This window comes from Martes martes (assembly GCF_963455335.1).
Source record: "Martes martes genome assembly, chromosome: 2".
Taxonomy (NCBI): Eukaryota; Metazoa; Chordata; class Mammalia; order Carnivora; family Mustelidae; genus Martes; species Martes martes.
In genome coordinates, this window is record NC_137889.1 from 47,027,218 (window position 1) to 47,054,288 (window position 27,071).

The 27,071-nt window shown below is 48.4% G+C and overlaps 1 protein-coding gene across 1 annotated transcript in view; it reads right to left on the bottom strand.

Moving 5' to 3' along the window:
* The window catches only part of LOXL2 (lysyl oxidase like 2), an 88,303-nt gene extending 67,084 nt beyond the window's left edge, over window positions 1-21,219 (bottom strand). Inside the window, exon 1 of the mRNA XM_080796176.1 lies at window positions 21,042-21,219. The gene's annotated coding sequence lies outside the window, so the exon portion shown is untranslated. The remainder of the gene's footprint in view (window positions 1-21,041) is intronic.
* Between the last annotated feature and the right edge of the window lie 5,852 nt (window positions 21,220-27,071).

Below are 27,071 nucleotides of genomic sequence, written 5' to 3' on the forward strand. Positions count from 1 at the left end.
CGCGGCGTTCGGGTGACCAAGGTCCCCGGAGGGCAGGGAGGGGTGCGCACTGCGCGCTGACCCCGAGGCCTGGACCCTCTGGGGCCCCTCTGCTTCCTGAGGGCCTCTCCGGGCACCAGGGCCGGGTGAGGCCCGGGTGGGCTGGGCAGTGCTGGGTTCCGTGGGAGTGGGTGTCCTCTCTCTGCTCGCATTGCCCACGTTGTGTGTCGGGGTGGGGGGTGCTGCCGTTGGTGATCGGGCACTGGACACGGACACCAGGTTTAGCACGGTGCCTGGTGCACGTTACAAATCCTTATTTTAGAAGATTTGGGTAATGACAGGGTACAGCTGGCTCAGAGTAGACCTGTCCTCATTCCTGGAAGAGGGGAGGGGGAGGGCAGAAACCAGGCCGACCACAGGCCTTCCAGATGGTGGGTGAGAGTCACAGTTTCACTTACATAAACAACAGACCTCACAGAGGGGCTGGAACAGAGCACCCGCCAGAAGTTCTGAGATTATAGTTAGGTTGGCAGAGCTCTGCTATGCCTAGAACACCATTTCCCCTTCTTGAGTGTTTTTTCTCTGTAAAATAGATACATCATCGGGACCTGTGAGAGAAATGTATTCAGCCAATGAGAAGAACGGTACAAGCAGAGGAAAAACCTGATTACCTTATCCTCACTTTTCTCTGGGAGGCAGGAGCCCCATCACGGCCAGAGCTGTCTTCCCCAAACCCAGCTCTCTCCTACAAAGCCATTACTTTCCTCTGCTCTAAGTGCCTTGTGTTAATTCCCAGTTGTGAGAAATCAGAGGACGGGGTGACAGACAGCAGTCAAACCTCAAACAGGAAAGGCTCCCTCTGCTTTCAGCCATTGATGTAAATAATGTCTCATAGGGCACACATGCTTCTTCCAGAAAGGATTATTAGAGCGGGGTGCAAAATGTCATTTTCTTATTGAACAATTGTAGGGTTTGGGACTGAATTTTGGTAGCATCTACACTATGGCTCCCTCTGTGGCTTCTTCCTCTCAGAGGAGGTGACAGATAAGAGTTCAGGTACAGAAAATGAGCCCTCCCTTCTTTTCCTGCAAGAATGAAATGGGGAAAAAAAAAAAAGAAAGAAAAAGAAAAAGGAAAGAATGGAGGGACGGGGGGCGCCTGGGTGGCTCAGTGGATTAAGCCTCTACCTTCAACTCAGGTCATGATCTCAGGGTCCTGGGATCAAGCCCTACATCGGGCTCGCTGCTCAGCAGGGACCCTGCTTCCCCACCGCCCCTCTGCCTGCCTCTCTGCCTGCTTGTGATCTCTCTCTGTCAAATAAATAAATAAATAAATAATCTTCCAAAAAGAAAAGAATGGAGGGACAGCCTGATGGCTTCCTGGGTCCTGCGCTCCATGTCCTTACTCAGCTCCTTTTAGCACAGGGAATCTTTATAAATGGTGCTATGTTAATGAAAAGTAGTATCATTACACCTGATGAGTATTTAACTGAGCACCTATTATGTACTCAGTGTGGGGCTAGCTGCTGCGGGAGAAAGCTAAGAAATGGGAGGTGCTCACATTCTTGTGGGGTGGGTCTTATCTCCTCATCTGGACTGTCCATTCTGCCCTCATTTTCCTCCCATTGTCTCTTGGGCCAGTCCTATCTCTCTGGAATGGGAGAACTATAAGATGAGAATTTACTCAAGTTTTAAATAAGTGGGCCCAGATTAGGGGAGTGTTGAGAGTTATGGGTGTAAGAAGTCTGTGTGAGTTAGAACAAAATCAGAGAAGGTTTTTGCCAGAAGAGACCATGCAGGGCCATTTGAAAAGGAAAGGCCTGGTCAGGGGTCACTTGGCTAAGGGAGCAAGAGCAGGGAATAATGTGCAGCTCCTGCTTCCTTCATCCAGGACTCCTCCCACTTGAGTACAAAGGTCGGGAGAGGTTCTGGGAGGACGACAGCCTTGAGCAGGGCTGGGAAGAAGAATTAGGGAAAGAAAACCTGGGGTAGTCTGGACTAGAGCAAACTACGTAATTCAAGCAATAGGTGTGGAAATCAGCAATCCCTGCAGGGACAGAAGGAGGTGGCATTTGGAACATAGTGTTTAGAAGGCACTGGAAAAAAAGGATGGATGGGCAGAACTTCAGAGCAGGAGGGGAATTCAGAGCCAGTCCATCAAGTCAGCAAGTCCATCTCATTTCACTTTATAGATGAAAGAAACAAGGACCAAGGGTTTACTGGATTGGCCCACGGCCAACGGTTAGTAATTGGCAGAGCCTTTTCTTGACCTTGGGTATCTTGGCTTCCAATTCTGTCTCCTATACTGGGATGCCTCTTTTCTGTCCCTGTCTGTCCCCGTTTCATTTCCTGGCTAGGTACTAAGCTCCTGGTTGAGGCCAGCTTGCAGAGGACCTGGAACCATCCTGCTGGACCCCAAGATGCAGCCAGGCACCATGACAAGAGCTCGGGCTCTCAGTCTCTTCTGTTGTCTGAGTCCCTGCCACACCGAGCCTCCAGTCCCTCATCTGTGCCACAAAGAGGGTGCTAAGTGGGAGCTAAGAGGCATCATGACCGAGTAAGAGGCAGGAGGGTAGGCATGGGTTCGTGAGGACCAACACAGAGCGGGGCGGGAGGGCGGCAGCCTGCCTGCTGGGCATTTGCCATCCCAGGCATGGAACAAACGATCTTAAGAACTTCCTGGTTCTCAGATTTTATGAACCCACCGAGGTCGTAAATGTCTTGGGTGAGACTACTGTTGTTATGGGTTGACTTGTGTTCCCGCCTTGCTCTGGTCAGTCTTTCTAGAGCTGATCCCCTCCTTCTCAGAACCCTGGTCCTGATTCCGCGGCTAGACCTCAGTATTGCTTCCCCCCTGGATTTCTCACTAGTCCAGCCAGTGCTCTGCTGCTGAGCCCACCCCAAACACATGCCCCACCCCCCCTCTGTGTGCACGTCTACTCTGTTCCACGGTGCTCTCTCCACATCCACTGGTGGGATCAGATTGCTGTCGGACACTTGATACGCCTCTCCACGGTGGTTTTACAAGCTCTCTTCTATGATCATAGGTCAAAGAGCTATTCAAGTAAAGTGGATGCGAGGGGGGCCTTTGCCTCCCTCATCTTGCAATGTGTGGGTCGTCTTGCCTCTCGGCAACCATTCCTCTGGTATCTGTTGGCAGCACTCGTTCCCTGGAGAGGTCTGTTGGGCATCTTGGAATAAGAACACAAATGTCTGAATTCTGACTTCACCACGCCCTTAATTTGGGGACAATTTACTTTTAGAGCCTGAATTTCCTCTTTGGATTATGGAAATAACTTCCCAGTGTGTGTGTGTGTGTGTGTGTGTAGAGTAAATGAAACAATGTAAAAATTCCCAGCATACAACACAGACTCATTCACATTAGTTTTCTTCTTCCTGCCCTCTCAGAACCCCCGATTGTGGGTACTCAGCAAATATTCATTGAGTGAGTAGGTAAAATTCTTATTCATATCTTCACGCCCTACCCACGTTGCCTTTTTCTTCTGATCTAATTGCACTGGAAAGCAAGGTGATAAATTCATACCTTATGAAATTATCGTCTTTAGGAATGTAACACGTTAAAGAATAAGTTAATTACTCTTCGGAGGACAGGGCACTTGTAACAGGAACTCCTAGATGTGAATTCCAATAGTCGAATTTTACATATTGTACAATGTTGGAAGGAAGGGCAACAGGGTGTTTCCCGAGTGGGTGGACTTTCCCGTGCCCTTCAGAACAGCCGCCAGAGGTGCCTGCTTACGTCTGAAATTCACATGTAACGAAGGTGGTAGGCAGGCGTTGGGGTGATTTCTGGGAGATGAAGACTCCCAGGGATCCTAAAATCTCACCGTCCCAGATCATCAAGTGCTGATACCTAGATGAGAGTCACAGGCTGTAAAGTGGGATCTAGGCGAGGCCCAGGAAGGGCACAATCCCAATCATCACAGCTGATTTCCAGGGCCGTGTGCTGACTCACTGTCCACATGTGTTAGCCCTCAAAGCAGGAGCCCCAAGCACCTGCTGAACTCGACACCCTAAGGGCCCATGAAGGTCTGAGGCAGTGAACCCTGCTGACACTCAGAGGGGAGAACAGGGTACCCATGTCAGCCCCACGGGCAGTGGTGACTCTTCAAAACCCACTTCCTCGAAGAAGCCAGCTCCAGCCACGTCTGCTTTCCCAGCTAACCTCCAAGAACACGGTGAGCTGCGCTCGGGAAGCCAACAGGGGTGGGCATCATCTCAAGCCAAGCATATGCCAGTCCCTTTCTGAGGCCATTTCCAAATAGGTGGCAACCTCAGGAAGGAAGGCAGAAGGATAGCTTGCGGGACAGCTCAACAGGCTCCACCCTTCAGCAGAACATGACACAGAGGTACACGTGCTTCACCTTTGGGGGTCTGGTCATTTTGCTGTGCAAAAATTGTGGTGAGCAATTCCACACTCGTCCCCCCACCCAGGGACATGTAAAACTTTCTTATTCTCTGTTTTATGTGCCCATTTGCTCTCCTCCCCACCTTCTTCTAAAAGCATGACCTCTGCTTTTATACAGAAACCTAGACACTACACGGGTTGGCGTTCAAGGCGGGATCCTGTTACAGAAAAAGCTGGATTAAAAAATAATAATAATAAACAAACCCTGTGTTTATTGATTACTCATTCTGTATCAATTACTGTGTGAAAAGTGCCTTACAGGTATAGACCAATTTAATTTTCTGGACCAGAGCTTCCCAGTAAAAACATAACGTGAGCCTCATATGTGATGAAAAATTTTCTGGTAGTCACATTAAAAAAGTACAATTAAATAGGTGAAACTAATGTTAATGATATATTCTATTTAACTCAAATATACCCCAAATATCATCATTCCAGTATGGAACCAATGTAAATTATTAGTAAGATACTTTACATTCTTTTTCTGTACTAAGTGTTGTAAATCTGGTGAGTACTTTACATTCATAGCACATCTCAGTTGGGTCAAGCACATTTCAGGTGCTTGGTGGCCCCACTTGGTGGTGGCCGCCATATTGGATGGCTCAGCTCCAGGAAGCTCTTTGAGACACTATGATCAGCATCCCCGCTTCAAGTCAGAAAGGCTACGTGATTTTCCTAAGGTCACAAAGCTAAAAGGTGATCAAGCTGGGATTTGCATCCAGGCATCCAGATACCAGAGCTGATAGGTTTAGTCACTAATCGTTCTTATCTCTGTGGCTGAGACAGGCACATTCCAGTATACCTACGGTATACTGGTATACCCGGCCTTGCCCAGGGACCAATTTGCTTGATAAGACTGCTTTTGGGCCAAAGGATTTGAGTTTCGCCAAGAAATGTAGTAGGCTCCAAGTGATGACAAACAAAAGCAAAGGAAATCTTGAATTTTAATTCCAGAAAAACAAAGAGAAGAGCACTACGTCTCTTACCTTTACTGGCGCCTAATCATAAACAAATATGGTAAATTTTTCTTTTACCTTTCTGGACTTCTTCTTTTTTTTTTTTTTAAAGGATTTTACTTATTTATTTGACACAGAGAGAGAGAGAGAAAGCAAGCACAAGCAGGGGGAGTGGCAGGCAGAGGGAGAAGGAGAAGCAGGCTTCCTGCAGAGCAGAAGGGGAGCCGGACACAGGGATCCATCCCAGGACCCTAGGATCGAGACCTGAGTGGAAGGCAGACACCTAACCAGCTGAGCCACCCAGGCTTCCCTACCTTTCTGGACATTTGATGACATCTGGATGGATGGAAGACACGTTCTTCCTCCTCACACCTGCTCTATCAGTCCTGGTCAGAAATTTTATTCTGCTAAAGACGTCAAAAAAAAAAAAATGGTGGAGACCCCTGATCAAATGTGGTATCTGCCATCCCAGCTGGGGTAGTTTTTGGCAACAGGAAGAACTATTTTCAGCATTCACCTTTGAAGATCTCCCAGGTCATCGTTGGCCCAATAAGGGTCACATCACCACCCAGTATGGAAATTCCAGTAGCATCCTCGACCCAGAACACAGGCCAGCTGGGTCTGCGGAACATTTCCACAGCTTGCTCACACATACCAAAAAGCGAGCTCAAGCAGGTTTCAGCAACCCTCTCCAGGCAAGCTGAGGAAAGCTCACAAGGGGGAAGCTCACCTTGGAGAGTATTCTGTTAAAACCTCATCTGACTGACGTCCAGAAGCTAATGTAGCAGATGGTCTTCATTATTCACACAGTTTAGCTCGGGAGTGGGCCATCTGCAGAGGGTTCAAGGCAAGATGCCCATGGACAGCAGTCTGTGACTAACAGGAATGAGAGCCAGCGCGTGACAGAAAAAAAGTTGGCGGTGGCCATGGCTTATCAGACAGTGGTAAATTATCTCTCCTAATAGGTTCTCACTTGGCTCTCAGCAAAGCAGCTGAGGACAGTCTTACGTTGAATTCAATCCGCCGGAGGATACAACTTTCACACAATGGGTACTAACTAGCATAAACTTGGCCAAAAAGAGACTCTAGGCTGCCAGGGGGTATCTGAAAGAATTCCTTCACATCGCTGGGATTGAAGGTCCCAGGCATCCCTGACAAACGTCAGCCAGACTCCGCTCGCCTTGGGCAGTCCCTGAACGCAGTGGGCCACTCAGACAGCCTGCTCGTTCTTTCCCCATGAAGAACAGGCTGGATGGATTCCCACCTCTCTGTGGTCAGTACACAGCATGGAGTAAGAGGTTAGAGGTATGCAGAACAGGCTTCAAATCTCACTTACCCCTCCTAGCTCTGTGACCTCAGGCACACTGAGATTTTCCAAGTCTCTGCGTTTCATCCATAAAACGGAAGTGATGTGTACCTAAAAGCAACTATTTAAAGGGAAAACAGGAAACGCCTACTTTTCAGGATTGTTATAAAAGCAAAGATCCTATTTCTTAAGTTCCTGATCCACAGTAGGTGGACAAAAATACCAGGTAGAGTATTTTGGTCCAAACAGGTGCCGCCTGCTAGATTTGGGCCATGTGGTGTTAAGTACCAACCACAGCTAAGCTGCATTTTGGAAATGGTTGTATTTAATTTTGATCTTCAAATTTGGGGGAACTGGTAACTCCCAAGGATGAGCTTAGGTAGTTCCTCCTGGATCCAGCTCTTGGAACAACTCAGCTGAAAACCAGAAATGTACATTTTCTCCAAAGAATCTATGATACTGGAGAAAAGCTTAATTACCAAAAATCTGTAGGGCTCTTCACACGTGCTGTATAAGCTAGGGAGGTGCTACCTTGTGTGAAGTTCAATGGGAAGGTGGGCTCCAGGGAGTCTGCAGTGTCTGCAAGGAAGACTTTTAAGTGGGGTCTAAGTCATCCAATGCTTCTTGGTCTTGTTGGGGCCAAGGGCATGGTCAGGGGGAGAGAAAGGTTTCTAAACCTGGATCTTGTTAAGTTTCTCATCTGATCATGAACAGAACTTCTTCAGTGGTCTGATAAACATCATTCTTTGAGGATATCTTTAGCTTCAAAGCATATGTCACCTGAGGAACTTTCCAGTACATTCTAGAGACACTGATTTCTAGGATTCCAAGAGTGGCATTATTCTTGTAATGGATAAATATTTGAAAATCTTTTACTTAATTTTAACCAAGCAGGGCTCCAAAAGACGAAGGAGAAAATGTACAACTGGAATTTCCAGGGTGCATTTCTTAGGCTACTATTTTGACAGCTCGATCACTCTGCCTGGCAAAGACCAGATGAAAGGCGTACCCCAAAGAAATCTCTGAGTCTCAAGGAGGCTTGGGGCCACTCCAATGTTTTCCTTCCCCTGGAAGCAATCCCATCGGAATCACTCCGTCACCTACCTGACAAGGGTACTCTGTGCTACAGAACTTGCCTGCCTAAAAAATATTTTCTGAAAAGTCAAGTGGCTATTGACTTCCCTAGGGCAGCCTTAAACAATATGACGAACCATGGCCTCTTACCACGGTTGCCTGGCTTTGTGGCACCCGGTGAAGAAATGCCCCATGGGACCAACTGAGTCCCAGTCAGTAACAAAGGCATGCACAGATTGGGGGGCAGGGGGGGCACACTGTAAACACTATTCACCATGTGTATGGAGTACATTTAGCAGAAAGCACCGCTCTTACACAAGCTGATCCTCTCAATGGTGCCCCCTCCACCTGCCCCCTCCGCCTGCCCACCAACAGGACTGTCTAGGGCTCACATGACTGGCCCTGGGGTTTCTAGGCCCTTCCTGAGTAGGCAAAGGAAATGAATCATTACTCCGAGCCCTGGCTTCTCATCTTGTCCTCCGCAGCTCTCAGGAAGAGGTCTTCCCCCTCCACACGGAAAGCGTCCCATAAACAAGGCTACCAGTCCCCAGCCAGGAGCAGTGGCCCACGATGCAGAGGGCACAGGGGAGCACAGAACTCAGCAGAATTCTTTCGCCCAGACAGAATGCTCCACTGAACATCGCTGCCAGATGTCGGCATTCAGATAGGGGGTCAAGGGGTTGGGTGGGGGCTGTCTCCTTCATCAGACCCTCACCGCTTGGGATTCCTGCTGGATCAGCAGGAGCGATGAATGGTCCCCATTCACGGCCCAGGGCGCACTGCGGGGAGGCGACCCCAGCTGCGGTCCGGAGCTGCTTCTGGCCCCACACGGAACACATTCCTTTGTGGAAGAAGGCTGCCTTTGGTGAATGGGGTGTGCTCCGAGAATAAGGGAAGTGGTGGGGGACGGTGGGGCCTTTCTGAACCACCTCAGACAAGAATGCAGACTTTGCCACCAGGCCAGACCAGGGCTGGTCTCTGTTTGGCCCCGGGCCAACGATTCCACCTCTGTCCTGTCTATTTCTGGCCATGGAGCAGGAGTGTTCAGGGCACAGGGAAATGGTGAGAAGGGAAGCATATAAAGCTGAATTTTTCTTTGCATCCCCCAGAAAGAGGCCTCTGTCAGGCAGGATGTGTTGTGATCACCTGGGGTTCCCCACAGCCCACCTCTGGCTCTGGGTGGACTCTCATTTTAACCAGGCTCTTTCCTGGGGAGGCTGAAGCTACGATTTCTAGTTCCTAATGGAGGCTGTCGGACCAGACCAGAAACGGAAGGCCAAGTATACATAGCGTCTGTAAGAGACGTCATTTTATCTTTACAGCACATAGCCCACAGAGAGAGGCCAAAACCATCCAACTCAGGGCCGCTGCTTGAAGGCAGTATTGTTATAATGGTGGCAGGAACCGTGTGAGGCCAAGAGGCCCCTCGCGTCCAAAGGAACCCATCCCTAGCCCCTAAAAAAAAGACCTAGTTCGATATGGAAGAACATACAATAATTGAAAGAACAGGGTGTTGGCCTCTGAGTGTGGTCTCAAATTCAGATCTGGCTTCTGCGAATAGGGAAGGGCCCTACCATCTTAGCGAGCTGCACAGGAGGTAATGAGGGCCCAGTACGGTGACGGGCTCATGGCAATGCTCCGTGAGTGGTAACTATTATAATTACATAAAATCACCAAGAACCTGGAAAAAAATCCCAGGAGGGAGGTCACTTCACCCATCACCCAACACGTGGATAACAGCTTTTAACTATCCTCCCCCCTCCCCCAACTCTACACACACACTGTTTCCCAGAGCTAACGATCAGTAGCCAAACTGGTCTGAGTTTCTGCACCCTCTAGAAGGGGAGGAGAACAGACGCCAGGGCCAGAATGGTGTGCAGACTTGGTCAGCAATCCAATCACTACAAACACATTGTGTTTTTGTGTTTTGTTTTGTTTTACTAAATTTGTTTATTAGTTCTAACATATTTTTGTAGACACTTCAGAATTTTCTACGTATAAGATAATGTTTGCAAACCAAGGTAGTTTTAATTCTTCTTCTTCTTCTTCTTTTTTCCAGCAAACTTGAAAATTTAATTGTTGTGTTTTTAGGGCAGGAAGTGTCATTGGGGATGCGACCTGCTACAGGCAAATTCCTGGAGGGTTGGTCCAGGCCCAGATCGGCAGGGCGGGGCTCTGCAGGGCCCGTGAGAAGAGTCTACTGGGCTGGAGGTGGAGGGAGTTCTGGTCTAGAGGGCCAAATACAAACCAGTTTTTCAAAGAGATGGCCCCTCGAAAGTGGCCAAGGGGGCACCCCCTACTTAGCTTCCCTCATGCCTCAGGTAGGGCGAGTCCCAGCAGAACTCATTCTTGGCTTTGTCCACTTTCTGTGGTCTCCCCTGGCTGCCAGACCAAGCTCTCATCCACGTGATTCACCCTCAGCCAACAGTCAGCTGTTCAGGCCTGTGCCCCTCAGATGAGACTTAGACCCCTCGGGGTCAGCAAAGGAAGGAGCAGCTGGCGCAGAAAGCACGGCGGCATCTTTGGCTTGTCTGGAAATGTCTGGATACACCGAGGAGGGGATAGGAGTACTGTTCTCAAGTCTGTTAAGGGCCTGTGATCTGGGATTCTGCTGTCCACAGAAGCACTGGCTCCCTTCCAGAAGCCCAGGGAATAAGAGCAGGCACCGGCCGCCACATCACCAAAGCTGGCCGGGCCCAGCTGTACCCTTCCAGCTGGTCCTGTGTCACTGATGATCATTCCTGGAGAGAATGGCATCCGCAGAGTCGTGGCATAAACACACAGGCCTACAGGTTCTTGCCCTTACTGACGAAGGCAGACTTTCTCTGCTACCTTTGGACTGGAACAGTGTCAGTGGTGCTGATCATAAGTCTTTTCTGGGCCTCCTTCTGGGAATGATTCTAATATTCTCACTGCATTTCCAAGCTTGGCATGGCTCCCACTGGCAGTTACAAGATGCCTCCACTCTCTTTAGCAGGACGTGCACCCACAACCCTGAGTTTTGGCCACACTGACTGAGGGCACGTGGTTCCCAGAAGACACCTGGTTCCACACTTCCCTGCCCCTTGCTGTTCCCTGTTCTAGAATTCCACATATCCACCTCCTGAACACCTATTACTCTTAGTTTAGGAATCTATCCACATGTGTATGTATGTGTATATATATGTGTGTATGTGTATATATATGTACATATATATACACATATATATATTAAGGAACCTACTAAAAGACTATTGGAACTGCTTAGAGTTCAACAAGGTTACAGGATACAAGATCAATTTACAAAAGTTAACTGTTTCTATTCACATTCAAAGAACAATCCAAACATGTAATTACAAAACTAATCCCATTTACACTAGCATCAAAAAGAATAAAATATTTAGAAATAAACTTAACAAAAGACATGCAATATCCTCGGAAGACTACCAAACATTGTTGAAAGAAATTGAAGATCTAAATAAATGGAAAAATATCCCATGTTCATGGATTGGAAAACTTAATGTCTGTCATTAAGATGAGAATACAAATTGATCTACAGATTTATCAAAATCCCTATTAGTATCCCAAATGACTTTTTCATGGAAATTGAAAAGGTGATTCTAAAACTTACGTGGAATTTTAGGGGCGCCTGGATGGCTTAGTCGTTAAGCATCTGCCTTGGGCTCAGGTCATGATCCCAGAGTCCTGGGATAGAGCCCCTCATCGGGTTCCCTACTAGGCGGGAAGCCTGCTTCTCCCTCTCCCATTTCCCCTGCTTGTGATCCCTCTCTTGCTCTTGTCTCTCTCTGTCAAATAAATAAATAAAATCTTAAAAAATAAAATTTATGTGGGTTTTTAAGGGATCCAGAATAACCAAGACAATTCTGAGAAAGGAGAACACAGTGAGAAGTCTCGCACTTCCCCATTTCAAAAGGTAACACAAAGTAATAGTTATCAAGACAGTGTGGTACTAGCACAAGGACAGACCTATAGATCAACGGAATAGAACTGAGAGTCTAGTAATAAACTCATATATTTATGATTACTTCATTTGGAAAAGGGTACAAAGACCATTCAATGTGGAAAGAATAGTCTTTATAAAAGAAGAAATGATGTTGGAACTACTGGATAGCCACATGTAAGAGAAAGAAGTTGGGGAGTGCCTGGGTGGCTCAGTCGTTAAGCATCTGCCTCAGGCTCAGGTCATGATCCCAGGGTCCTGGGATTGGGTCCAGCATCAGGCTCCTTGTTCATCAGGGAGCCTGCTTCTCCCTCTGCACCTCCCCCTGCTTGTGCACTCTCTCTCTCTCTCTCTCCCCCTCTCTCTGTCAACTAAATAAAAAATAAAATCTTAAAAAAAAAGAAAGAGAGAAAGAAGTTGGACTCCTCCTTCACGCTATTCACAAAAATTAATTTAAAATGGGTCAAACACCTATATGTATAAGCTGAACTATAAACCTAGTAGAAGAAAACATAGGGGTAAATCTTAATGACTTTGGATTTGGCAATGGTTTCTTTCTTTTTTTTTTTTTAAAGATTTTATTTATCCATTTGATAGACAGAGATCACAAGTAGGCAGAGAGGCAGGCAGAGAGAGAGGAGAAAGTAGGCTCTCCATGGAGCAGAGAGCCCGATGCGGGGCTCGATCCCAGGATCCTGGGATCATGACCTGAGCCGAAGGCAGAGGCTTTAACCCACTGAGCCACCCAGGCGCCCCAGCAATGGTTTCTTAAATATGACCTTAAAAGCACAGCAACAAAGTAAAAAAATATATACTGCACTTCATGAAAATTTAAAACTTTTGTGCATCAGAAGGCACTATTAAGATGTTTCATGAACCAGGGCAGTAATGGTAGGGGTAGAGAAAGGCATATTGATTAAGCATTTGTTGTACTGTTTGCTTGTCTGTCTTTCTTTCAAGACAGTGAACCCCCTAGAGGGCACATAATCTCGATCTCCTGGGTCCATTCTAGAATAGATGCTGAGTAAATGTGATGTGAACTGAGAAACACAGAGACACTATCAAGAAGGTGAAAAGACAACGCACAGTTGGGAGAAAACATTTGTAAATCATGTATCTGAAAGGGCTCTAGTATTCAGAACATGTAAAAATTCCTGTAATTCAGTAAGAATAAGATAAGCAGTCCAATTTAAAAATGGGCACAGGACTTGAACAGACATTTCCCTAAAGAAGATACGCAAATGCTCAATGACATCTGAAAAGATGCTCAGCATCATTAGTCACCAGGAAAAACACAAATCAAAACTTTAACCAAATACCACCTGGCACACATTAGGATGGCTAGGATTTTTTTTAAGTGGGGAAAAGGTAGGTGTTGGTGAAGATGTGGAGAAACAGGAACCTCCATATGTTGCTGGTGGGAACGTAAAATGGTGCAGCTGTTATGGAAAACAGTTGGGCAATTCCTCAAAAAGATAAACATAGAATTGTCACATGACCCAGCAATTCCGCTCCTATTTATACAGCCAAGAGAACTGGAAACAGATGTGCAAACAAAAACCTGCATGCAAATGTTCATAGCAGCGCTATTCATAAGAGCCAAAAGGTGGAAACAACCCAAATGTCCATCAACAGTGAACAGAGAAACAGAATGGGGTCTATCCCTGCAAGGGTCGGTAAAAAGGCATGAAGTATGCACACGTGCCACAACATCAACAAGGCTTGAAAACATTAGGTGAAGTAAAAGAAGTCATATATATGATTCCATTTACATGAAATATCCAGAATTGGCACATACAGGCAGGAAGTAGACTAGCAGGAGTGGGGGAGGGGAGTAGGGAAGGGGAGTGGGAGGAGAAGCAGGTGATAGGTGAAGGGCACAGGTCTTCTTTCTGGCAATGAGATGCTCTAAAATTGATCATGGTGATGGGTACACATATCTGTGAAAAACACTAACATCTGCTGACTTGAACACTTTAAATGGGTGAAGGGTATGGTATGTGAATTACATCTCAATTACGCCGTTAAACAAATCAACTTAAGTGGCACTTCATGTTAGTAGTATATGTTTATGAAGTATCTGTTACATGACAAACACTGTTAGGTGCTGGGAATTCAAAGATGTTATCTGCCGTGGGTTTTGCTCTCAAGGAGTTCACACTATACTTACAGGAGCAATAAGAGTACAGAAATAGGTACAGAAATGAACAGGGAGGTGGCGTAACACATGGGGATGAGGAGCAGGGAAAGCCGCAGACAGCTGACACTGAGCAGGTTTTGGAGGGAAGTTTGTTTGACAGGACTGGGGCTGGAGAGATCATTCTAGGCAGCAGGCAGGGCAGGTCTGAAATAATGCAAGGTATTTGGGGAGCCGTGTGTGGTACCAATTGCCAGATGAAAAGTAGAAGCGCTGGGTGTGGTGAGAAGTGGAAGAGGGAAGAGGGAACTCTTCTCCCAGAAGAGAGGGAACTTGAATGTCACGCTAGGGAATGCTGTTTTCCTTTCGGGGATGAGGAGCCAATGAGCGGTAAGCGGGAGGGTGATGGGAGCAGATTTGTGACCTAGAGCAGGAGTGAGCACATTGTAGCCCATGGGCCAAATCTATAAATACAGCTTTTGGAAATAAAATGTTATTGGCACACAGCCATAATGATTTCTTTACTTGTTATCTGTGGCTGCTTTCCCACTAAAACAGTAGGGTTGACCAACAGCAACATAGCACATAAGGACTGTAAAGTCTAAAATATTTGCTATCCATCCCTAGAGAAAAAGTTTACCACCCCCTGCTCTGGAAAGGTTCCTGGGGCTATTGCATGAAAGGTAGTTTTGCACGGGCTAAGACCAAGGGAAAGGAGGCCAGTGAGGAGACCAGCCCCTCTCCTGACGCTGGGTAACGTTATGATGATGTAACAGATGGTATAGGGGTTGGGTGTGGGGTAGAGAGATGGCCATGGCTTTGTGGGGAAGGAAAAACACCTGGAGAGTATCAATTCAAGAAAATCAAGAGTGCTTGATTTTCTGAAAAGGATTAGAGACCAATGTGTAAATTTTAGGGGTTTTTTTTTCCTTCATCATTAAAATGGTCTCTAAACATGATTTTTAGCAGAATGCTCTTGAACAAAGCACCCGAATTCAACACAGCTTAAAAGTATTTTATTTAATTTTTTTAAAGTAATCTCTACACCCAACGTGGGGCTCAAACTCATGACCCCGCTATCAAGGGTCAATGTTCTATTAACTGAGCCAGCCGGGTACCCCCAGCTTAAAAGTCTTTTAAAAATTATTCTTACATGTTATAAACATGCCAGCGTAATTCCAGGTAACTGGATGGATAGTCTTCCTCTTTTCATGTATTGCACCAAGCCCAAACTCCACAAATTCTTTGGCTGTGCTCTAAGGCTGCCGTTGGCACTCGGTGGGCACCAAGGGGTTGGCTGCTGGCCATCAGAATATTCTTCTTGACCGGCGATTTCATTTTAAATACACATGTCAAATATCATGCCTTATTCATCTTGGTGTCTCCTACGGTGACTGGCAGAGTGTCTGGTACACAGAAGGCCACTAATAAATCACTTTAGTTAAGAAGGGAGAGAGCACCGGGTGGGGAGGGAAGGAGGAAGGAAGGAAAGGAAGAAAGGAAGGCAGAACACGGCTGCACAATTTTCCCTCGAGGCTTAAAACGCAGGCTCCAGCCGCAGCCAATAAAAGGGCCGTTCTCCAGGCGGGTGAGCCCCCTTCTTCCAAGGAGGGCCTGGGCAGGCTATCCTTCGGCGTCATGTGCTCACACAGCTGTAGCTGCAAACCCCAAGCATGCAGTACTATCTTCCCCTAAGGAAAGAAGTTGCTTAAATCTCACAACTCATCTTGGGGCCTTTCACATTATAAACTGCATTTTCCAAACATCTCTTCCAAACTGCCTCATGGTAGAGGAAATGAGCATCCGGTCCCCAGCCCCCGGGGTGTGAATGAAGCCAGCACCAGGGACACAGAACTGACTTGTTACTGACATGTCACTGACATCCCCTGCCTCCCTGTGAATCCCTGCACTCTGGGTAACCTTCTACTCTTGATCTAGGAGTTAGTTACAAGGGCATGTTCATTTTGTAAAAATTCATCCAGAACAGGTATTTGCACACCCAGGTTCAGAGCAGCCTTATTCCCAATAATCAAAAGGTAGAAGTAACTCAAGCGTCCATTGATGGATGAAAGGAGAAAGAAAATATGGTCTGTCCACACAATGGAATACTATTCTCTTATAAAGGAAGGAAAAGGAAGGAAATTCTGACACGTGTTACAATGTGGATGCATCTTGAGGCTACACATGTTAAGTGAAATAAGCTAGTCACCAGAAGACAAAGTACCATATGATTCCACTTACATGAGCTACCTATATGCCAAATTTAGAAAGACAGAAAGTAGAATGATGGTTTTCAGAGGCTGGGAGGTGTGGGAATAGGGAGTGAGTGTTTAATAGGGACAGAGTTTCAGTTTGGGAAGATGAAAAAGTTGAATGTACTTACTGCCACTGAATTGTCCACTTAAAAATGGTTAAAATGGTGAGTTTTTAGTTATGTCTGTTTCACCACAATAAAGACAAAAACAAAAGTTTACACATGTGTATGCTTAGGATGGGTGCCATTTTACCTATATATGCGTTCTCGGGGAAGGGAGAGTTGACTTTAAAAATGTACTCCATTTTATATTTGTATTTGATTTAGAAAGATATTTAGGCAAAGATTTTACTACATCTTTGGGTCATGCTGGCACTCTGGGAAGATATCTATCCCACCACGGCAGGGTACCCCACAACAAAGGCTGGGGGTGGGGGAGTTCATGGATCCAAGTTCAAGGACGGTGTAAAAAAACTGAGCGAAGTATGTTGTTCAAAAATCATCGACGTTAAGTTCTGTTCTCATAAATTGTGTTCTTTACAGGCAAGCAGCATTATTTTCCCGTAAGATAGTTAAAGCCTGTGTTGGGGACACATCGAGGAGGACATATGTTAGTTTGCACAAAACCTCCATGGGGCCAGCTGTGTCTGCTTGTGTAACAGAGTCCGACAATTAAAAAACTAAAAAAATGTGTCATCATTCGCCCATGATACTACAGTACAAAGTTTAAGATATTCCAAATAAAGGGATCAAAAGCCCTGGGCAAGAAGAAATTAACTGTGACCCTAATTACACCTTCATTCTCTGCTGAGTTCGTTCTTGCTCTACACCCACGCTTGCCACACGAAACTTGCCTGGGTATGCCGTTTTTGCCAAGAGAAGTGCGAAAGACTTTTCTGAACTCTGGACGGAAATCTTATCGAAATGGTCACCCTTGTGCTTTATGTCCCTTGAAAGGATGGTCCTGGTGCCTGAAGGCTTCTCAGACACAGGCAGCGAGGGGAAGACCAGCTAGCACACCTGGCCAGCTTGTGCTCCCCACCAAGCATGCACCATGCCTGACCGCAGGAGCACAGCTGGAATGACTAACAGAAGGAGGTCTGAAGGCTCACTTCAGACGTGGACGAGGCTGCGGGACAGAAGCTAATCAGCGCAACGCTGTGGTTGTGCGTCTGTGGAATCTGCTTGGCCCTTCCTTTTCTGGCTCACAGTGGCTAGTTCCTCTGCTTTTGTGGACCTGGAGCAGGGCAGGCTGCGGCCACTTCATCTGAGCCCTCCTGGCCCAGCAGGGTCCGCAACGCAGGTGGACGTGTGTGACGCGGCCATGCAGACTGACCGCGAAGACCCCTCCCCAGAGGGAAATGAACAATAGTCATCACAAGCTGTTCGGAATCCAGGCCGCCCTGGGGGCGGACCACTACACCTCCCAACGCTCCCGCGACTGTAAAAGGAAGTTAGCCACTTGCCACCGCTGACATAAGATCACCGAGAAATTCTACACCCACGGAGCCCGTCTATCAGCTGTGAGGGAAGAGAACTGATGGTTGTCAGAGGACAGTGTGACTCCAGGTTAACGCTGTTCCCTGAGGAGTCCCTACAGTTGAATATTGGCATTGAAGCCGCCACTTTCTCTGGCCCTGATTGGCTGTCCTACGGAAGGTCTGCTCACCCAATGTCTATTTCAGGGCAATGAACACAGCAGCAGAAAATCCAGGAGCGAAGACATAAGAGATTTCATTTTCCCACACAGCCAGCCAAGGAAGGAGAATTCCAATTCCTGAGTCTCACTAATAAGATGTAAACATGATGTATCACCCCACTTCAAAGCAAATAAACACAAGTAATGAAAAGGCCACAAGTACAAAATTCTGGTGTTCTGTATCCTCACCGGAGAGCAGCAGAATAAACAAAGTTGTTCGTGAATGAAGGACTTCAGAGGGAAGCCTCTTCTCTGTCATCGGATTTAGGAATCTCCCACGAAAGATACCAGCTGCCAGAATGCTCAGCCGATGGGGCAACTGTTTGCAATGAGATTTCTTTCTGGGGCCTTGGTCTTGTCCCACTGGTTTCACTCATCCCACTCCCAGACCCACGAACCTGAGAATGGGGGGAAATGCTGCTTCCTAGTTCAGAGAGGGTCACCCCGAGCCCTCAAGAGGGACACTGCTTTCCTACAATTTTGTAATAAGCTGGGAAATAAACCCAGGCTTCCTGACTTTGTAGCTGATACCTCAAGCGCCAAATGGCCAATTACTAAATATTTACACAGGGATTTCTGATAGCAGGTGTATAAAAGTGATAAGCTCAGGATGAAGCCAGAGCCAAGATGAACGCTTGGGAGGACAGCTGATAGTCCAGGAGCAGCACTGAGAAACAGAACCACTGTGGCCCAGGAAGGAGGAGGCTGGGTCCGGTCCTGGTTCCGCCAGTCACGGGCTGTGCCATCTGGACAGCTTATCTCTTTGCCAGTTTACTCAGCCTTAAAATGAATTCAGGACACATCTCACTCTTTAGTGGGGCATCATAATAATCAAATGACATAGCAGATAGAAGAGTAGTTTGGAAGGAATAAAATATGACATGAACATAGACTATAAAAACCAACAGAACTCAGATCAACTTTACAAAGACATTTGGGGGGAAACTGGGAAATTTCTGCATAGGGTTGGGTATGAGATGAGAGTAAGGAATCATGGCTAATTTTCTTAGGTGTAATAACGGCATCATGGTTATTTAATATTTTTCAAGATCACGCTGAAATAAATACATAGGAGTGGAATGATTATCGAGTCTGAAATCTGGCATTTGCTCTAAAATACTTCACTGAGAAAAGAAAGAGCAAAGAGATAGAAGCCACTGTGGCAAAATATTGAGAACATGAAGCTGGGTGAGAAGCTATGGGGGCCTTCTCTCTACTCGTGTGCATATTTGAAATTTTTCAGAATATAATTTTAAAATACACATTGCAGAACCTGGAGGTGGGGGGAAACATCACAAAGCTTCACCAATGGTCATCCCCAGAGCACAGAAAATCTGTTTCCCTCCCAAGAAAGACCCTTCCACACTGGTCATCCAGAGGTCAGAGAGAACAAGGACAGGGCAAAAGGCCAGGAGAAGCAAGGCCAGGAACCCAGCTGGAAAGGAGACGGATGGAAGCCTTTTTGCAGAATTTTCCTGTCTGCCATGCATCAAAATGTCAGCCAACCTATAATGTCAAGTGCATACTTTGTCTTCAGACCTAAGTTTCATACTGTCTTTAGGCCAAGTCACTTTTTAACACAAAGTTACAGGGAGACAAACAGATTCGTGCATTTGCACACCACTGAGACTGGAGCTTTTGGGTTCCCCAAAGCCCCGGGGGTCCATGAGGACATGCACTTTGCCATGGATTTGATGGTCCTTCCCCAGGCAGATACTAGGGACCAGGAAGGAGAACAGGACAAAAGGGAGAGGGAAATGAATGATTTAGCTGAGGCAGGGTCCAGTGAGTCTGTCATTCATCTGGGCAGTGACGAGGGAAATGAAGGCTTCGCCCTCCTCTTAAGCCCCATCCCTGACCATTTTAAGTACAGAATACACCATAAATAAATAATTCCAGGAAGGGTAACAAATGGGCTTTGGGGATTCCTGGACAGACAGGCCCGCGGTGGCATAAGGGAGGAGCTGGATTAAGGGAAGGGGGTTGGAGGCCCCACACTGACCAACTCAGGGGCCTTGAGCTTCGTGCTTTTCCTCCTCTTCGAAATGGAACAATTAGACTGATTTTAAGAACCCCGCAGTTCAAAGATTTTAGGGGGCGAAATTAATTGGGAGCATGTTTCTGACTTCATGCATCGTTCTTCTCACCTGGACCTGAGGTTTCCAAGCAAACTGAATAGTTCAGTGCCCCCCCCGCCCCCACCCGGCCAGTTCTGCCGCGTCCTCTCACCCCACCCGCGCTGTTTTTTGGGTGGTCTTTGCTTCTTCCTTCCAATCATTTCTGTTCCGGCGCTGATTTATGGCGACACCTCCAGCAGGCTGCTACGTTAGAAGGCTCCCAAATTTGGGCTTGGGGGGAGGGTGTGTAGCGCGCAGTGGCCAAAGCGCCTGCGTAAAATCTGCAGGCACCGAAGACCGCCGGATACGGAGGTCTGCGTACTAGCCTAGTCTAGTACTAGACTAAGATTTGCTCTACCCGCTGGGACGACCCTGCTTGCACGATTCGCCGGGTAGCCTGTGCCGGTTCTTTCCTACTCCAGGGCCTCTCTGTGATAACGGCGGGAGAGGTTCCCCGGTCCCCGGCCAAGCCAAGGAGCCGTGGGAGGGCATACCCTGCGTGCAGATCGCGCCTGTCCTCGCACAGGACTCAGGACGCTCGGGCGCTCAGCCCAGCCTTTCCAGGAGGCTGGGGAGAAAGCCCAATTCCTAGGCAGTGCGCACCAGAGCACCCAGGCGCAGTCCCAATGGCCCCCACCCACTCTGCCCTAGCCAGCCCAGTGCGCTCCGTGTCTCCAAAGCCGCTGCACCGGGGACACCCCAGGGCGCCCCCTGCTCCGCGCGCGCGCGCTCCACCTCCTCAAAAGTCATTAACTCCGCGTATCCCTGTCCCCACGCCGCACACTCCTGGGCACCTAGAGCGCAAGAGCCTCAACTAGCTCCGTCCTGCCAGGTTGCGGGCGTCCCGCAGCAAGCAAGGAACCGAGCGCCCTGCTCTCCCGGGCGCGCCCGCAGCATCGCCCCGTCCGGCTCAGGAGAGGTGAGGCTGGGCGGGTCCGCCCGAGTCCGAAAGGGCACCCCGTTAGCCTGCGGGTCCTAGCATCTCTCCGAGCAAGAGCCTTCGCTCGGAGTGCCCTCCGCGCAGGTTACGGGGGATCCGGACCACCGCCAAGGCGCAGCTCCGCAGGGAGTGGAGCCCGGAGATTCCACCCGGACGCTCCCGCTTCCTTGCCTACCGCGTTGGGGAGGGGAGGGGCGACGAGCGCTCTTACTTGGCAGCCGGGCCGACACTTCCCACGGTAGCCCCTCTCCGTGCCGGTCGCCGCCGACCCCCTTTCCCGAGCAGAGGGGGCGAGCCGACTTCTCAGGCTGCTGGAGAAAGGACGCTGCAAGTTGCGGACGCCGCGGACTGGAGTCGCTCCTTTACGCTTTTCCCGGTACTTTTAACGCGAGTCGGAAGGCAAACCCCTCCCCGGGCCCACCCCCTTCCCGGGAGGCGGCCGCCGCGGCAGGCCCGGCCTCCAGCCCCTTTTGTTGTAATTCGAGAGCTGCCCTTCCCCGAGCCAGAGCGGGCGGCGCGGGGGAGGCTGCGCGCCGGAGGGGCAGCCCTTCCCAGGCTCCTCGCGCCCAGGTTTCCGGAGCCCGAGATGCTAGGGAGGGGACCTTTCCTCTGGGGAGATTCCTCTACCCACCCCTACTCTCAATAGCTCCCAGAACTTAACTCTTCGATGCCCTTATGCACCAGCATTAGGGTCCACGCCTGATGGGTCTTGGTCTCCAGAGAACTCGACGCTGCCCCGCGCATAATAGATGCTCAGTAAAAACTGATCAGTGAAGGAGATCAGAAACTTTCATCCATCTCGCCTGGCTTTCTCCTGTATGAGGAAAGCAGATTCTGAACTTGAAAACAAATAGCCCCCTTTTCTTCGAGCGGGTCACGTCTATGGCCTTTGACAAGCCTCCCTCTCCAAGGACTGGTTTTCTCCTTTGTAATTCAAGGCTTTGGATTCAGTGACCTCTATGGTCCTTCCCTGCTTGGCAGGGCCAGGATTCACACGCCTTGTGCTCAGGGAACCGAACAAGATGCAGCTAACGGGTGCGTTTGGGAATAGGGACACTTCATTGCCAGCTCAGAAGCTCCCACGGGGGCCAAAGTAAAGGGCGCCTTATGAGTTGGAGGAGCCCTCTGTGCTGATTCCTAGGGTTCCTTACGCAAGAGCAAGGCAGGAGGCAGCCAGCTGGAAAACAAGGCCCCAGTCTGTGGGCCTCTGGGTGGGCAGTATCCAGAAGAGGACAGTCAACATGAAAGGGGGCGACCCTCCTCCCGCTCCTTCCTTAGTCCCCTCCACCCAGCCACTCCCTCCCTAGCAAACCCACAGCACCAGCAGCGACAGGTGGCGACTCCCAGACTCACCTTCAGCTCAGACCTCTCTCTTCACTGTGGATTCGTAAACCCACTGGCCTCCGGCACATCCTCCCTTGGCCCTCTGGATGTTTCCCGTGGCCGGGGCTGACTTAGCATGCTACACCAAACTTGGTCCCTAACTCACAGCCCATCCCAACCCCTTTGAGCTCTGCCAGGCAGAAAAGGGGGCTCCTCCCGCTCCTCCTCCTTACCCTCCCCTTGAATCCATCCTCTGGTCTGGCAGGCATGGAGGGAGAGGGGCAGGAGGGAGATGGGTGTGGCTCTCAAACAGCAGCTGGAGTCTTGCTGGGCGGGAACTGTTGAGTATCTGGACTGTGGTGGTGGAAACCACTGGGAATAAAAATTGCATAGAACGTAATAAGCGCGTACAAGCAAAACCAGGAGAATCTGAATAAGATCAGTGGAGTATATCAAGGTCAATATCCTGGTTGTGATATTGTCCTATGGTTTTACAAAAGGTCACTGTTGGGGAAAACTGGCTAAGTGTACCAGGCATCTCTCTGTATTATTTCTTACAACTGCATGTGAATCTACAATTATCTCAATAAAATTTTTAATTGACAAAAACAAAAAAACATCCACCCACAGGAGCTCAGGGATGCAGTCTGATCCCCTTGACAGCTGCTGAGGAGCCCCCCTCAAAGGCATTTCCAGCCTGCCCGTCTCTCAGCCACACTCTTTCCTCTCCCCCAGGGGCCCTACTTGCTGTTCAGCATGCCTCCTCTTTCATGCCCCAGGACCTTTACACGTGCCATTCCCTGGCCTTGTCTGCCCAGCAAGACAAGATCTCACTCAGTCTGCAGAGTTGACACCCTACACAGTGCTTGCACATAGCGGATGTTCAGTAAATGCCAGTGAAACGGAGGTCTCTCCTCTCCCCTCACCTCCTTCTCTGACCCCTCCACTTCTGATCCTACTCTTCGTGCTAAAGCACTAACTCATATGGTACAAAATGAAAGGAAGCTATCTTTGTAAACAGTGTGTTGTCTGATTGTGAAAAAAGGCAAACTCCTTGTGGACCATTAGAAAATATGAAAAAGTATAAAAAAGAAACTTGTCACCGTCACGTCCTATTACCCATAGATAAACACCTAACACTGGGGAGTATTTCCTTCAGGATACTTTAAAAATCAAACCTAGATAAAGTTTCTGTACTCAGCATTTTTTTTTTACTGTGGTTGTGTGTGTGTGTGTGTGTGTGTGTGTGTGTGCACTTCTCAATATACTTTTTAATGGTTTCAGGCTCTGCCAGCATCTAAAACTACTATGTTCGGTGGCAGCATTTCTCTATTGTTAGACGCCAAGTTATTTATAACTTTTCATTAGGTTAAATTATACCAGGACAGTCATCCTTGGGAAAGGAATATTTATTGGGCAGCTACTATGTGGTTCTTGCTAATTGTTGCAGATGAGAAAGTGGAGGTTCGGAGAGACCGTGTAATTTCCGCAGACTCGCAGTACTGATAAGTGGTCAAGCTGTGATCATTGAAGCATACTTAGCTCCTTCTACAAGTACTCAGTGGCCTCACACGCAAGGTCTCTACAAGCCCACCTGTGCCTCACCATGCCCCGACTTCCAGGAGAAAATGAGTATTTGAAGCTTGCATGGAGTGGATGCAGAAGCATGAATGCACTTTCAGGAAGGCAGTAGACCTCTGTTCTAGATGAAACAAAATGCTTTATGTCCATATGTCATCCATACAGTCCACTTGTGACCTCCCCCGACCCCCATCTCCCAGGCAGAGGCAGAGCCACGCAATGGATTCAGAGCCCACATCTGCAGTCAGAATACCTGGGATCGCATCCCGACTCCATCACTTCCTGCCTGAACTCTTGCCTGGCTGGCCTCATCTGTAAAAAGCATGTCACTCAAACCGCTTCTAGAGGAGTGAGAGGGGCCATACCTGAGGGGGCGTAGAACAGTCCTTGCCACGTGGGATGGCGCCCAAGTTGCTGTTTGGCCTCTGATCCGGCAGGGCTGTGGGGAGGAGGGCGGCAGAGAGGAGGGCAGGGTGCTGCCGTGGACCCTGCGGGAGCCAGACCTGCAGACCCCCAGCAGTGAGAGGGAAGGAAGCCTACAGCTGCCTGCCACCTTGCAGGAGCCACAGGGATGGCATCCCCAGGACCCCAGGACACACTCCCGCGATGTGATGGCTGAGTCCAAGGGTATGGACTGTTCTCTCTCTTTTTCCTTGGCTTGAGCTCGGTGGTCAAATCACCTTCCTAAGTCTGGGTATGCCCCAGGAAGGACAACCAGAGTCTCAGTGGAGGCCCAGCTGATCTCCTTACCAATCTTAGCCCTCAGGGGGCGGACACACCCATGTGGGGAGACAGACAAGACCCAAACGGACAAGGAGGAACAACGCAGTGGGGGAGAAGCCAGTGACAAGTACTACGGAGAAGACCAAGGTGGAGGGAGGTATAGGGTGTTATTTCACCAGAGTGGCCGGGAAGACCTTGTCTGGCGAGGTGGCATTTTGGGCTGGAAAGACTCACCTTCCTTTGGGTCCCACCGCGCCCCCCTCGTGGTGGTTATGTATCCAATTTCTCTTTCTTATAGGACTATCACAGGCTCCCTTGTGCAGAAACCATGGGTCTAGAGCAGACTTTGCCTCTGTAGCCACCTGGGGAGCCAGCATTGGACCCTTCACATGTCACCAGCATCCGTGTTTGTTGAAGTGAATAGATTGAACTGAAACATTTGAAAGCCTATATGTCTAACACATCATTGTAGTCCGCATTATTCATGATTGCAGTAAGAAGAATGAAAAAAAACAGTAGTTTAAATCTATGCCATCCACGAAGAGACTCCAGCTCGCCTGCTTGTTAAGTTAAAAGGGGAACCTAGCAACCAAACAAACATTGGTTCCTTTGGGAAAGTGATTTGGAAATGCACAGTCACGGCCAGGGTGGTGGTCTGCTCTTGTGCTCGCACAGGGATTGCAGTTAAAGAAGTCAGGCTGGTCAGATAGTTCATCTATTCCAGTGTCCCATGTTGGCCAGATATCAGACCCAACTGGCTGGCTTTCTCAGATTCAGCGATCTGTAGTGTTATCACAATCACCTTTACCGGGTGTGGGTGCTTCGTAGGACGAGCTTGGGGAAAGTCTCTTCCTCCTGGCCGGCAGCGCCCCCTAGTGTCCATGTCTCGCACGGCGTTGAGCGCCTGCACTCTTCAGGCCGAGTTGCGAACCACGGGGATTTGGAGAGGACCTAACGTCTATATAGCTGCGCTGTCTGAAACCCGGAAGAACCCTGGATCCGACCGCAGTGCGTGAGCAGCTTAGCTGCAGAGCCGCGAGCTGATCCAGATCGAGGAGAACCACGATCTTCTTGGCACAACTGTAAACTGCACGTGTGTGAAAGTCAAGAGCCCTTAGGCTGCCTCCGCCTTTTCTCCAGAGGACGCGTGTTTTCATATGGCAAAAGTATAATTTCACCCGTATAACCTATTTTCTAGGATGTGTAATCATTCTTTGTCGCACACCTAGGGCCAAGCTTCCTCCCTTTCTCCCCTTTTCCTTTTATTATTAATCATTATAACAACATGTTTGAAGGTGCAAAACAATTTATTTGGGACCCCAAGTCTTTTCAAAGCCTTCTCCAATGATGAAAGCAGAGCAAGGCAATCCTTTACATTCTTCAAAGAGGAAAATTAAGTCTAGAAAAGGGAAGTTCCATTTTTCCACGACTCCCGGCCATTTCTTCCCAGAATTCGACTGGGCAACTACTTGGTTCCTTGGATAACGTCTGGTGCTTGTAGCCCATTTGGGATCCCGTTTGGCCTGATGTGGCCCAGTCCTCCCCTCCCTTGCAGACTGACCAGGGTAGCTCTAGTTTACATAAGAGCATGCGTTCCTCTTCTGGGGGTTGCTGTGTCTGAAATGCTGTCATTAGAAATTAGTCTCTTATGAATAAAGTCCTGATACATGCAACAGTATGGTTGAGTCTCAAATTTTTCCCATTGAGGGGTACCTGGGAGGCTGAGTTGTTGGGCATCTGCCTTCAGCTCAGGTCGTGATCCCAAGATCCTGGGATCGAGCCCCGCATCGGACTCCCTGCTCGGCGGGAAGCCTGCTTCTCCCTCTCCCGCTCCCCCTGCTTGTGTTCCCTCTCAACACTGTGTCTCTGTCAAATAAATAAAATCTTTTAAAAATTAAAAAAAAATTTTTTTTCCTTCGAGCCCCTTTCTAAACAAGCCAGCCACCAAAGAGTAGGATACCATATGATCCCATTCATAGAAAACTCTGGGACAGTCAGCACTTAACTACTGTGACAGAAAGCAGATCGGTGGTGGCCTGAGGCATGGAGGCGGGCATGGCATTTGCCTGGAAAGGAGCAAGAGAGGATGAACTTTTTGGGGTGATAGAAATGATCTACTTCTCGATTGTGGTGGTGTTTACATCGGTATATGCCTTCTTCCCAAAGTCGTGAAACCGAACAGTTAAAATGGTTGAATTTTATTTTAGAGAAATTATTCCAGAACGAGTGTTGTTTGAAACTTTGTCCTCTCTTCTGGGGCTCGTCCCCATTCTGATGTTCTCTTTTAAATTGCAAGCAGTTTGGAGAAGGGGTTTGATTCCTATCTCCCCTGCTTACGGAGTCCTGTGAACTGATCATGTCATTTAACATCTCTGGGCCTCGGTTTCTTGACGTGTCAAATGTCCTGCATTTTCCTGCGCAGACTCCTTGTACAGCTGGAATGAGTTCATGAACGTGAAGTACCTGGAATAAAGTGTCTGGTGCATGGGCACCACCAGCCAGTTTTAAAGCAATTCACACAGAGGTGTAAATGTCACTTCAAGTTGTCTTCTTTTTTCTAGTTACTGTGTTTTTGAGCATAGTGTGAGGTTTACAGAATTGAGCAGCCAATACA